General features: G+C 41.1%; 1 long non-coding RNA gene across 4 annotated transcripts in view; it reads left to right on the top strand.

Moving 5' to 3' along the window:
* LOC102164222 overlaps positions 1 to 13,756 on the top strand; it is a 100,817-nt gene that overhangs the window by 85,911 nt on the left and 1,150 nt on the right. For 3 of the 4 annotated variants that reach the window (XR_002341570.1, XR_002341569.1, XR_001304559.2), the window contains one exon: positions 11,885 to 11,988. This is a non-coding gene — a long non-coding RNA (uncharacterized LOC102164222). The remainder of the gene's footprint in view (positions 1 to 11,884; positions 11,989 to 13,756) is intronic. The other variant, XR_002341571.1, reaches the window with a different exon arrangement.

Here is a 13,756-nt window from a genome sequence, read left to right on the forward strand (position 1 = left end):
ATGGAATACTAAATAGTAGAAAAATGCCTTTTCACATACCTTATATGTATATAATTTGTATATTTGTATATTCTGCATATATAATATATACTAAGCAAAATGAATATACAGCTAGTACTGAAACTACTGAGGAGATAAATATTAAATTTTCCAGAGAGAAAACAATATTAATAGGCAATTAATTATGTAGAATCTTTATTGCTAATATAATACATATCTTAAAAAACTAATGCTGGAGTTCCTGTCGTGGCACAGTGGTTAACAAATCCAACTAGGAACCATGAGGTTGCAGGTTCGGTCCCTGCCCTTGCTCAGTGGGTTAAGGATCCGGCGTTGCTGTGAGCTGTGGTGTAGGTAGGAGATGCGGCTCAGATCCAGCGTTGCTGTGGCTCTGGCATAGGCCAGTGGCTACAGCTCCGATTAGACCCCTAGCCTGGGAACCTCCATATGCCGTGGCAGCAGCCCAAGAAATTAAAAAAATAATAATAATAATGCTGGAGTTCTTATTGTGGTGCAGTGAAATCCAACTAGCATCCATGAGGATGTGGGTTCGATCCCTGGCCTCGCTCAGTGGATTAGGGATCTGGTGTTGCCATGAGCTGTGGTGTAGATATAAGACATTCCTTGGATCCCGTGTTACTGTGGCTATGGTGTAGGCTGGCAGCTGCAGCTCTGGTTCAACCCCTAGCTTGGGAACTTCCAGGCCCTAAAAAGCAAAAAACAGAGGAACAAAAAACAAGAAACAAACCTAATGCTGATGGTGTGCTGAGGCAATCAGTTTTCTTTGTTGAAAGTTTTAATTTCAGTGGTCCTCATTTTACTTTTCCCTATAATGTTGTATGTTTCTTTTATTTAAATTCTCCTATTATAAACATATGAGTTACTTGGGCTGTTCATAATAGTCCATTTCTCTCCATAGGCACATGGTCAGATAGCATTTCTCTGCCCCTTTTGATGTTAGACATAGCCATGTGTCTTGCCTTGGCCAAAGAAGTGTGAGTGGCCATCATGGATAACCCTTCTAGGCATAGGAGTTAGATGCCAGTGTGTGATTTCCTTCAGCTGTGGGGATCATGACCCATTACAGCCTTTCTCTGCCCTGATCTGAGAATTTTCAGAGAGTACAGCCCCATTGTCAGCCAGCAGTGAACATGCCTTGTAAGCAAGAAATAAACTTTCGTTTCATCAAGCAGCTAAAACGTGGAGATGTGTACTGCCTTACCATAATCTAACCAATCCTAACTGTTGCAAGGAATATCAGGTTGGCAAAGATGGCTTTAGCTTTTTTAGAGGATTTGATTGTGATATTCAGCACAGAGGGTAGACGCACAGCCTGGATATAAACATATTGCTGTAGACTAGATATCTGTGTCTCCCCAAAATTCATATGTTGAAACCTAATGTGTAGTGTGATGGTGTTAGGTGGTGGGGCTTTTTAGAGATGAACTGGTCATGAGGATGGATCCAGCATGAAGGGGATTAGTGCTCTTATAACAGAGCCTCCACAAAGCTCCTTAGACCCTTCCATCATACGAGGACACAGTGAGAGGATGACCATTTATGAATTGGGAAGCAGAGGCCAGACCATGCTCGCTAGAGCCTGGCCTGACCATGTGGACACCCTGATCCAAACATCCTGCCTCCAGAACTGTGAGAATAAAATTCCTGTTATTTTTTATTTTTTTGTCTTTTTGCCTTTTCTAGGGCCGCTCCCGTGGCATATGGAGTTTCCCAGGCTAGGGGTCGAATTGGAGCTGTAGCCGCCAACCTGCACCAGAGCCACAGCAACTCGGGATCCGAGCCGTGTCTGTGACCTACACCACAGCTCACGGGCAATGCCAGATCTTTAACCCACTGAGCAAGGCCAGGGATCAAACGCGAAACCTCATGGTTCCTAGTTGGATTTGTTAACCACTGTGCCACGACGGGAACTCCAGATTTTTGTTATTTGTAAGTCACTCGGTCTGTGGTGTTTTGTTATAGCAGCCTGAATGGGCTAAGATATGTATATTTAGTGACAAGGCCTAAATAAGGCTTGCTACAGTGGGAACAAAGGAAAATAAAGCATGAATAAAATAATAAAACAATAAAAGTAAAAGTGTTACCTACACTGTATTCTTAAACACCACGCTCTCTTCTGGGCTTCTGTCAGCTTCAGAAGCTTCAGATATAGGAGTGAATTATAGCCACCCTTGGCAATTGTAACATCTTCCCCGAAAATGCTTGACTTTGCCGCTGAATATTTTTAAAAACCGAAGGCTAATTATGTTTAATATACTGGTACAGTTTGGTGTTGGTTTATTGGCTACTATCTAATTGACAGGATTTCTTCTTATCTTGCAAACTGAAGTCTCTTTAACCTGATAATTATTACTGGTAAGTATAGGATTCAATTTATTCTGAAAGTAATCATGCTATAATATCAGGCATTGCTCTTTGCAATCAATGGAGATTCTTTTTTTTTGTTGTTGTTGTTTTTTTTCTTTTTGTTATAATAGAAAGAAATACTAATTTGAGGAACCACAATAGAAAGATAAGGTCCAATGGAGCCATTATTGGTATAGGCAGCTGATCTCAGATCACTACCTGGTACTGTTTGCTGAATCACAATAGGCTGAGGTCCCAGGGCCATTTGTGTAGATAAAGGCACTGATGCAAAATACACACCTAACCCGAGGAAATTACTGAATAAGCCCTGTGCTTCCTAGATATCAGCTGAAGTACAGAACTGGTCCCACTGTCCTCTTGGTCTGTGGCTCATTATATTGGGGAAAAAGCCTTCATAGAAAACCGACTCATCTGATATCCAATATCAGTATATAAGTTTAGTATATCACTTATCACTTCTCTAAATCATGGACATGAATGGGAAGATATTAGTCCTTTTGCTGATGTTACATGTATTATTTTAAAAATTGCAGAGAGAACTTGGTTATGAAAGTCAATTCAGTGACTATTTCCTGAGTACCTACTTCTAAGTAGTTTATTGTAAACAAAAGCCCTCCCTGCAATGATGTGCTTACTCTGGAAAGTGGGGTCAGTGAGTGGGAAAGATGTAATTTAAAGGTTATGCCTCTCTGGTCCCCCTAGACACATTAAAATTTAGAACTCAATCATCATATAAATTCATTTATATGTTAACTTTCTATTGATATCTAGTAGTTCAAGACCTCCAGCATTGTTCTTTCTCAAGTTTGTCTTGGCTTATCTCAGCTTTTGCTTTTTCCCGTAAATTGTAGAAACAGCTTGTCAGTTTCTCCCAATAGAACATTCCTGATCTTTTGATCAGGATTGTATGCAATTTATAATCCATTTGAAGAGTATGGATATCTTTAAAATATTGTCTTCCATTCATGAAAATGGTATATCTTTTCACTTATTTAGATTTATTTTTATTCCCCTCAGTAATCTTTTGTGGTTTTCCATTATAGAAGTGTTGTACATCTTTCACTATATTTATTACTAGATACTTGATGGTTTTTGATGCTACTTTTAGAAGGCTGAAAAATGGCCCTTCAATGATGTCAGGTCCCAATCCCTGAAACCTGTAAATGTGATCTAATTTGGGAATGTGTCTTTGCAAAGATGATTAGGTTAGGGATTTAGAGGTGAGGGGATTGTCCTGGATTACCTGGAAGTCCACCACATGTAATTCTTATAACAGAAGCAGGAGGAGATTTGATATAGACACACACGGGATACGAGCATATGAAGATGGAGCAGAGAGATGTTTGAAAATGCTGGTCTGGAAGACTGGAGCGATGTTAGCAGTAGTCCAGGGATGCCAGCAGCCTCCAGAAAGTGGATGAGGCAGGAACAGTTTCTTTCCTAGAGCCTCTGGAAGGAATGTGGCCCTGCTGACATCTTTATTTTTGTCCCAGTGAAACTGACTTCAGAATTGGGTTCCCAGAACTGTGAAAGAGGAAGCTTTTGGTGTCTAAGACACTTCTGGAGTTGATAAGTGTCTTCAGGTTAAAGGGGCCCTGAGGAGTTCCTGTCGTGGTGCAGTGGTTAACGAATCCGACTAGGAACCATGAGGTTGCGGGTTCGGTCCCTGCCCTTGCTCAGTGGGTTAAAGATCTGGCGTTGCTGTGAGCTGTGGTGTAGGTTGCAGACGCAGCTTGGATCCTGTGTTGCTGTGGCTCTGGTGTAGGCCGGTGGCTACAGCTCCGATTGGACCCCTAGCCTGGGAATCTCCATATGCCGCGAAAGCGGCCCAAGAAATAGCAAAAAGAACAAAAATAAATAAATAAATAAAGGGGACCTGAGTTCCTGATACCTCCATGGTTATGTCTTCGCCTGCATCTTGGTCCAGCAATTCTTCACTAACTTTTGGGTTCTTCAGTGACTCTGAGAAGGTTTTAATTTTTTTTAACATATTACTAAATTAAAAATAATACTGTGTACTGACTGATCTCATTTATGTGGTATATTTTGGCAATTAATTCATTCAACAAATATTGGTTGTATACCATTTTAGATGCTAGAGACATAGTGGTGAACAAAACGCAAATCTCTATTTCCAAAAATCTTTTCGTATAAATATATATCATTTATTTTTATTATTTTTAAAATTTTTTTAATTTTTATTTTTTTGTCTTTTTTTGGCCTTTTATTTTAGGGCTGTGCCCATGCCATATGGAGGTTCCCAGGCTAGGGGTCTAATCCGAGCTGTTGCTGCCAGCCTACACCAGAGCCACAGCAATGCCAGATCCGAGCCACATCTGCTACCTACACCACAGCTCATGGCAATGCCAGATCCTTAACCCACTGAGCAAGGCCAGGGATCCAACCTGCATCCTCATGGTTACTAATGGATTCGTCTATGCTGCGCCATGACAGGAACTCCATCATTTATTTTTAACAGTAGCAAAATTATTTTACGTTTAAGGGACATGTATTGTTCTCTCTCAGTTTGAGTCTTGCCTTTTAATTTCCAATAGTGTTTTTCAAACAACAGCTTTTAATTTTGCTTAAATCCAATTTATGATTTTTTTTTCCTTTTATGACTAGTTCTTTTTTGGTGTTTAAGAAAACCTTTGCCTAATAAAATTCATTGAGTAATTAAAAAAAAAAAAAAGAAAAAAAAAAACCTTTGCCTGTTCCAAGGTTGTAAAGATTTTATCATGTTTTCTTCTAGAAGTTTCATGTTTTATCTATACCTTTATATAATCTATCTCTTAAGACTTTGTTTGGTCTGAATCACAGAGATTAGTCCAGAATGGGCAGCCATAGCTCTAACTAGTGCATGAGATACTCTTTACCTTGGGGGTAGTGAATTTTGTGGGGTAAAAGCCAGAGCAGCTGTTGGCTATCTTTGCTGCCTGAGCATGAAACATATGCAGAAGAAGAAAGGAGAGATAAGAGATGGAAAGAGGCAGTTTCCTGAAACATTGTTCAGATACCTGGATCCCACTGGACCTGAAGCTATATCTCCTTGAGCCTTTTAGTTATATGAGCCAGTTAGCCCCGATTTTGGCCTCTGGAAGTTTGAGTTGTGTTTATTTCAACTACAATTGAACTTTAGGTGACTAATGAACAAAATAAGGATGTAGCATAACAGTCTTCTATGAATGGACATTTAAGTTGCTCCAGGTTTTAGCTATTATAAGCCATGCAGCCACCAGGGACTGAGGGGACAAGGAGAATAGAGGAATCTTTTGGATAGAAGGAAGGGCTATGTTTTGAGAGAGATGCAGTAGGTTTCAAAAGAAGAATAAAGTCAGCCCGCATAGCAGCGCCAGGGAGAGGGGGCTGTTTCATCAGACTCTTCATTAGGGGATTGGAGACCTCTGCCCAGGGGCAAAGGAGTGGCCAGGGAGAAACAAGGCTGTTCCAGATGCTTTAGCACCTGTACATGAAGACAGAGACAAAGGCAGAAGGAGAAGCCTACTGCCATTATATTTGTTCCTGAGGTCGGCTCTGATCTGGCCTCTGCTGTGCTCATGATCATGGTCTTAGTTTCAGGCCTCTCCACAGATCTCTTTGTACTCACACACAGCCCTCTGTGGAGGTTACTCACCCTGAAACACAGGGTCTTTCCGTGACCTTGAATATAATCTCAACTATAAATAATCATTTGAATAACTTTAAAGTCTGAAGATAAAATAGATGATGAAGACCTTATAATTATTATTGCTAAGGCTCATTGGAAAAATGAGAGTGTGTACTGGAGATAAAAGTGCTTTAGCATAAACTCTGGAGTCAGAAAGATCTCAACGACTCTACTGGATTAAAACCTTGGGCAAGTGACTTCTTATGCCTCAGTTTCTTAGTCCATAAAATGGGGATAACAAACACTTCCCATATATAATTGATGTGAGGATGATATGAGGTAATTTTTTAGCAGCATGACCCATGAACAGAACCAATGAATGGTAATAGTATTAATAAAAAGGTTCAGAAAAGTACAGACATGTCCAAGGCCCCATAACCAGTGAGAGTCCAGAACAGTCTTGAATCCATGAACCTTGTTCTTCCTACTTCTCTAAACGGCTTCTGAAGTAACTTTTGAAAGGATGCATGGGAAAAACACAGACTAGCTTCTAAGCTGGTGAAGGGAGAGTGCAGAGATAATAGGAGGCTTTCTGATATTTTCCTTTCAGTGTCGGACAGTTTTCCTTTCTCAAATATTCAGCGAATACTGGTCTATTTAGAGTGAGGTCCTTGTAGGCACGGAAAGATTTCCTAGTGCAACAAAGACCTCAGTAGAGTTGCCCAACTTCCCAGCCTCCCGGCCCAGGCTCCCCCTAGCGGCTGCGGCGGGACGTGCACATATCAACTGGGAAAGGAGGCCTTGGGTGCGGGGAGATGTTTGGAAGGGTCACTTCCAAACCCTCCACAGACCGAACGCAGCTGTGATGCAGTGCTTCCTCACGGGAAGGACACTCAGCATTCTGCTCTGGGGATTTCAGGGTCAAGATGTTCAACGGTGGTAGGGAGCAGAGCCGAGGTCCTCCAGGAGGATCTTGGGGAGGACGCGGTGAGGAAGACAAAGCCTTTCATGACCCAGCGAAATCTCCAGTAGCTCTCTCACATCCCTCAGTGCCAGGGTGCTTCACCAACAGGCCGAGGGAACATTCTGGACCCGCCTCTGGGGAATCTGCTCCAGAACGCCTGCCTCCGAGTACCCTGTCTCTGGTAGATTGCAGTGGAAGCCTGTGGTATTTAATATCCAGGACAGCCTAGGAACTAGATTCCTTTATTATCCTTCTCATAGATATGAGGAGACTGCGATTCAGAAACCCTGCTTCTCCTGCCAAGGATCACACACCCATGGAATGGAAAAGTTGGCGCTCAAGTTCAGGGCTGAAAACCTCAAAGCCTGTTTCTTTCCACCAGGCTACCCTGCACTGGACGTGGTAGTTATTTGTTACCTACAGACACCATCAATCATAGAACTGAAGAAAAGCTTGGAATTGCAGCAGAGAGGAAAAGCCTTATTATCCTCAGTTGGACTTTCCCTGCTTCTTACCCATCTTCCTCCCTCAGGATGGTCTGTCCTATAAGCCTTCCTTTTATCTAAGAACCACTGCCAAGCCACAATTTCCTGTGCTTTGTCTCGTTATCCAGGGAAGAGAGTAGTGTCTGCCAGCCTGATCTGTGACTCCGCGCAGTAATTTCTTCTGGACTGTTTGGGTCCAAAGGGCTGGCTAAATATCTCCAAGAAATACCATGGCCTTCTGGTTCCGGAAGTTAAAAACAAGAGAATTAATATTCTTGGAGCACTATGAAGTATCATATATTGAATCGATATGTAAATATCCATATTCATAAATATATTAATGTGTGTGTATCTTTATATACACACCCTTACTCTTCATATATATACTTATTCCTCAACACAACTATTTGATGTAGGTGTCAGTACTCCCACTATATAGATGAGGAAACTGAGGATCTGAGAGGTAGAGTGATCTGTCCAGAGTCACATCTCTGAGGCCCAAGAGCTGAGATTTAAACCCAATTGGTCTGACCACCCATCTGTAATCTATCTCCTTCATCTACTTCCATGCTGTTTTTTTCCTAAGTCAACGCTACTTAGATATAATTAATTTACAATAAAATACCCTGATTTTGAATGTATAGTTTGATGAGTTTTGACAAATGTATGTACCCTTGTAACCACCACCACAATTAAAGTATAAATATTTCCATTATGCTCAAAAGTTCCCTTGTGCCCCTTTGGGGTCAATTCCATCCCCAGCCCAGGTAACCACTACCCTGCTTTCTGTCACCATAGATTAGTTTGGACTTCTCTAGACTTTCATATAAACGGACTCATACAGTATGTACACTTTTGGGTTTGGGCTTTTTTACTTAGCATAATGCTTTTTATTACGCTAAGTAAAAGAGTTATCCATGTTGTTACATATCGATAGCGTTTGCTTCTTTTTATTGCTGAGTAGTATTCCATTGGGTCAGTATACAGTTCATTTATCCACCATTCCTCCTGATAGACATTTGTGTGATTTCCAGTTTTGATCTATTATGGAAAATGCAGCTGTGACCATTGCTGTACACTTCTTTGTTTGACATAAGTTTTTATTTCTCTTGTGTAAATCCTTATGAATAGAATTTCTGTGTTGTGTGCAAAGCGTTTATCTTTTTAAGAAACTGACCAGCAGTTTTTCAAAATGGTACCAGTTTACACTCCCGCCAGCACTTCTGGAGTTTCAGTTGTTTTAAGTTCTTGTCAACATTTTGTCCTCACATGGCAGAAAGGGAGAACTCTGGTCTCTTCAACCCCTTATCAGGACACAAATCCCATTCATGAAGGCTTCAACTTTATGAGCTAATCACACCCCCACCCCCACCCCCATCAAAGGCCCCACCTCCAAATAGCATCACATTGGGGTTAGACTTCAATTTATGAATTTTAGGGAGAGACAAATATTCTGTCCGTAGCGGTGTTTAAGTATAAATTCAGTCTCTTTCATAAGATAAGGTCTATTTTCTATTTCTTCTTGAGGCAGTTTGAGTAAGTTGCAGTCTTTCAGGAAATTTGTCCTTTTCATCTAAGTTATCAAATGTGTTGACATTATGTTGCTCATTATGCTTAAGTCATTGACTCCATTCTCTGCCTTTGAGTTGATTCAGAATTTGTAATTTAGGAGTTCCCGTCGTGGCACAGTGGTTAACGAATCCAACTACGAACCATGAGGTTGTGGGTTTGATCCCCGGCCTTGCTAGGCGGGTTAACGATCCAGTGTTGCCATGAGCTGTGGTGTAGGTCGCAGACACAGCTCGGATCTGGCATGGCTGTGGCTGAGGTGTAGGCTGGTGGCTACAGCTCCATTAGACCCCTAGCCTGGGAACCTCCATATGCCGCGGGAGCAGCCCTTGAAAAGACCAAAAAAAAAAAAAAAAAAAGAATTTGTGATTTATCTGCTTGATCTTTGTAGCCACTTTGTGCAAATATTTCCCCCACTCTTGTTCATTCTGCTATTGTTTTGGAACGTATATTATATTTCCTATTCTAATATAATCTGTTTTGAGAGATTAGATAGATAGAATGATACTTTATTCTTTGCATTCTGCACAGATATTAACATAGTATTCTGCATGTTCTAGGTGCTTAAAATAATTATTAAAATAATAAATATTTTAGTGTGTTTCCAAGCACCAGATGTATATGCATAATGGGGGACAGTGCACATTATAGGGTCGGGCTTCCTCTTTTTCGTCATCAAAAGTTGGCTCAGACATTGTTCATTGTTGTATATTTTCCTTATCTTGTGTGAACTCCTGTTGTCGCACTGCTGTTGTTGCACAATATTTTGAAAGTTACTTTATAGGTGTCTCTCTCCTACCCTAGTCTTAGTTTTTGTGACCCCAGGGCCCCTGTCTAGGCCCTCAGTGCCTAGCACAATGCCTGACACATAGAAATCATTCAATAAATAGTTGTTGGATGAATGAAAGAACAAAAAGGCCCTTTTCTGCCTCTGAAGTCTGGTGAAACATTGAGAACATATGTAACAGTCTGTGTGTTCTCTTGTGCTATATTTCAGAGAATAAACACGCAGGCCTATGGTGTTTTTGAAATGCATTTTAAATGGAAAAACATTCAGCATGTGTTGTAAGTTACTGCTCTCACTCAAAGCAGGGTCCGGAACCAATCAATGTCTAGGACCCAACAGCAAGTGGACAACATGGCCTCTCCTCCCCCACCCTTATCATTTGTCTTGGAAGAAAATAACTGGTTTAAACCAAACTAACCTCTCCCGTCTTTGTTCCCAGAGATGAGGACTGTTTCACAAAGAAAGGAGGGTCTGCCTCTCCACTGCTTCAGAAATACTGCCTTCAGAGCAATTACATAATAGGAAATGCCCCTAAACTCCAGCCAGATCAATTTGTTCCCCCTCCCCAGGACTATTATCACAGTGCCCTTGCCAAAGCTCTCAACAAGTCTTCATAATCTCTTACATGCTTAGTTCTCTGTGGAGTTTTCCAAGCACTTTCCTCCCCATTATCTTTTCTAATCATCACAACAGCTGCTATATGTTCCAGAGGGCACCGAATAAAGGGAAAGAGATCCAGCTCTGGAGCCAGACGGCACTGATTCCATTTCTGCTCTGCCACTAACTGGGGTATGGCAGTGGGCAGATCTCTTCATTGGCTGAGCCTCAGTTTGCTCATTTGTAAGATGGCAATAATAATTCTTACCTCACAGGCTTCTTGTGATGGTTAGAGCTACTATGTATAAACTGCGTGGCATGGTGTTTCACAGATGATAGGTGCTTGATAAATGGGAGTTATTACTTTCATGTTCTGTAAATGTCGCAGTTATGTGGGGTTCTTGTAGTAATTCTGGGTGAGATTAAATCAGAAAATGTAAAACAATGTTAATGGATATCATCCATGCTGCCGGCTACCGCCTCCCAACAATTTCTAAAGGCAAGAGTCCAAGGAAATTAAAGAAAAAAACCCATCCCCCAACACTAAATGGAACAAAGGGAGACCCTGTCACTGAAATGTTGCTAGAGTGCAACTAAATCCATCCTGGAGTCTGTGGAGACCTTGTGCTTAAAGTGGTTGCTTTGGAGAATTTGGTATTAGTTAATCTGTTTCTATGAGTATCATTTAACAAAAATCAAATTGGCAGTTACTCTGTGCTAGATGCTAAGGTTAGAGAGATAAATGAATGAATCATTCAGTAACTGAATGAATCTTCTGCTCTCTCACAGAAGGCTGTACAAAGAGCACAGAGAATGGACTCACTAACTCTGTCCAGGATTGGGAAAGGCTCTACAGAAGATTCCTTTTTTCTTCTTTTCTCTTTAAAATTTTTTTAAATTATAGTTGATTTACAATGTTCTGTCGATTTTGAAGTTTCTTGAAGGACAGGATGGGTTTTCCACAGATGGTGCCATCGCGGAGTCTTATGATATGATGAGATCTGTGAAGATCTGCCGTGGGGTGCAGTGAGGTTATGGGGATTAGCTTGGCATGATGGTCAAGTGTCCACTCTAGAGTCAGCCCAAACTAAGCAGGAATCCACACTCTGTCACTGACGAGTTGCAGAACCTTGGAGAAGCTGGCCCAGTGCTGTGTTTACACAACTTAAATTGGAGATACTAGTAATACCTACTTTGGGGACTTTAAGGGATCGACAAATAATTTCCCATCTTCCCCATATAGATTTGAATAATTGAAAGGGAAGAAAGTAGATGGATGAATATCAAAATGTTGCTGTGCTATTAATAAGCCCATGTTTGAAAACCCGTTTTTAGGAATGATGTGCTTCCTAATCCTGGACCCCAACATCGAACAGATGCACCATGCACAGGAAGAAATGGAAACTGTAGGTCTCTCTCCTGGGGCAGATCTGCTCCACTGAGCTCATTGAGAGACTCAGCAAAACAAAACACATCCTTTATTTTAGCAGGCAGTTTGAAGAGTGGTCCTCGATGTGGCTGCAAACATGTCTATTTCCTTCTTCCCAACCAACCAATGGAGTGAGGGACTCTCCCCATGCAGACTGAAGAGGTGAGCAAGAGGCCAAGAGTTTTATTCTAATGGAGAGCCTTCCACATGGAAACATGAAGCCAGAGCCAGGGAGGTTGCTTCCAATACCTACAGCAAAGTGTTGTGAGGATGAAATATGAAGTCACACACACGATATACTAGGCACTGTGCTTGGCACATTGTAAACACTGAACCAAGGTTAGTCTTTATTGTTGTTGTTGCTGTTATGGCAGCAGATTGTTAGACCCAAGTATACTATCTAACATCCTCTTTTTAAAATGTCCTTGAAGATATGCAAAAAGACAAACACTGGGAGCAAAAAAGAAGGCCATGTGCCAAAGTCTGAGGGGGAATTTCATGCAGCTGTACTGTTGATAAACATTCTAGACTTCATTCTTTTTAGAAAGCATGGAACCCTCTTTGGAGAAGGAGCCTGAAGTGACCCCAAATATGAGCAAACTCTGTGCAGCTAGCTACATTCCTTCTGCATCTGGGGTTTATCTTTTGAACTTGATAGAAGTGCTCCTATCCTCTTAATTCCATAAATTCCATTCCACACACAGACAGAAGCTAGCATTCTCAGGACATGATATCTTGCAACCTGAAATAAGTAGCTATCCAAGGAAAAACATTCTGGCAGAAACGGTATAGAGTCCTGGGAATAGTGTAGTCGGTAGAGATGAGGCACTGATGGAGGCAGAAGCAGGAAAAAGGATGTAGCCTTTTATACTTAGACAAAAGAGCTATTGAGTGCATCTGTGACTCCAAAGTCAAAGGATGAGGAGAGCTCACCTCAGTCATGCTTAGTCAAGGGAGTCAATTGCTTGCCTGGCCCAGGACTAGGGACCGTGTACATCCACACCTTCTTTAAAAATAGATCCTAAAGAAGAGTATGACAGCACCCAAATGCACAGGGAGAGAAGTCAAAGAGATTCCATGGCCCTACCTGTTGGCAAAGGTTGAGCTTTGTTTAAAGATGAGTCAAAAGTGAAAAAAGACACCCTATTAAAAGTTACCATAACAGAGTTTCTGTTGTGACGCAACGGAAACAGATCTGACTAGTGACCATGAGGTTGTGGGTTCAATCCCAGGCCTAGCTCAGTGGGTTAAGGATCTGGCATTGCTATGAGCTGTGGTATAGGTCACAGATGTGGCTCGGATCCTGCATTGCTGTGGCTGTGGTGTAGACTGGCAACCGTAGCTCTGATTCGACCCCTAGCCTGGGAACTTTCATATGCCTCAGCTGTGGCCCTAAAATAATCAAAAGCAAACAAAACAAAACAACCCCAAAAAACAACCACGCAAAAATTACCATAGCATAAGAAGAATGGAAATTTATTCCCTAGGCTCAGAAGAAAATCTTAAGTCTAAAAATTGCTGAATGTACAACATGATAAAGATAATTAACACTGGTGTCTATCATAGATGAAAGTTGTTAAGAGAGTGTGCTCTTCAAAATGAAGAAAATATATTTTTTCTATTTAATGTTGTGTCTATATCAGATGATAGGTATTCACTAAACCTACCATGGTAATCATTTCATGAGGTGGGTAAGTGGAATCATTATGTTGTCCACCTTAAATTTATACAGTGCTGCATGTCAATTATATTTCAATAAAACTGGGAAAAATTGTAAAAAGGAAAAACAAAAAAGGAAAAATTACCTACGAGAGGAGTCAGAAAAGTTTTTGGAAGACATTTGCTTGTTATTTCCAGTTAAGATGCAAGAAGTCATGGTCTCTGTGAAGAAGGATAAGTGAGTTTTATCCGCAATGGTTTGGATATTAAA

This window comes from Sus scrofa, chromosome 2 (assembly GCF_000003025.6).
Source record: "Sus scrofa isolate TJ Tabasco breed Duroc chromosome 2, Sscrofa11.1, whole genome shotgun sequence".
Lineage (NCBI taxonomy): Eukaryota > Metazoa > Chordata > Mammalia > Artiodactyla > Suidae > Sus > Sus scrofa.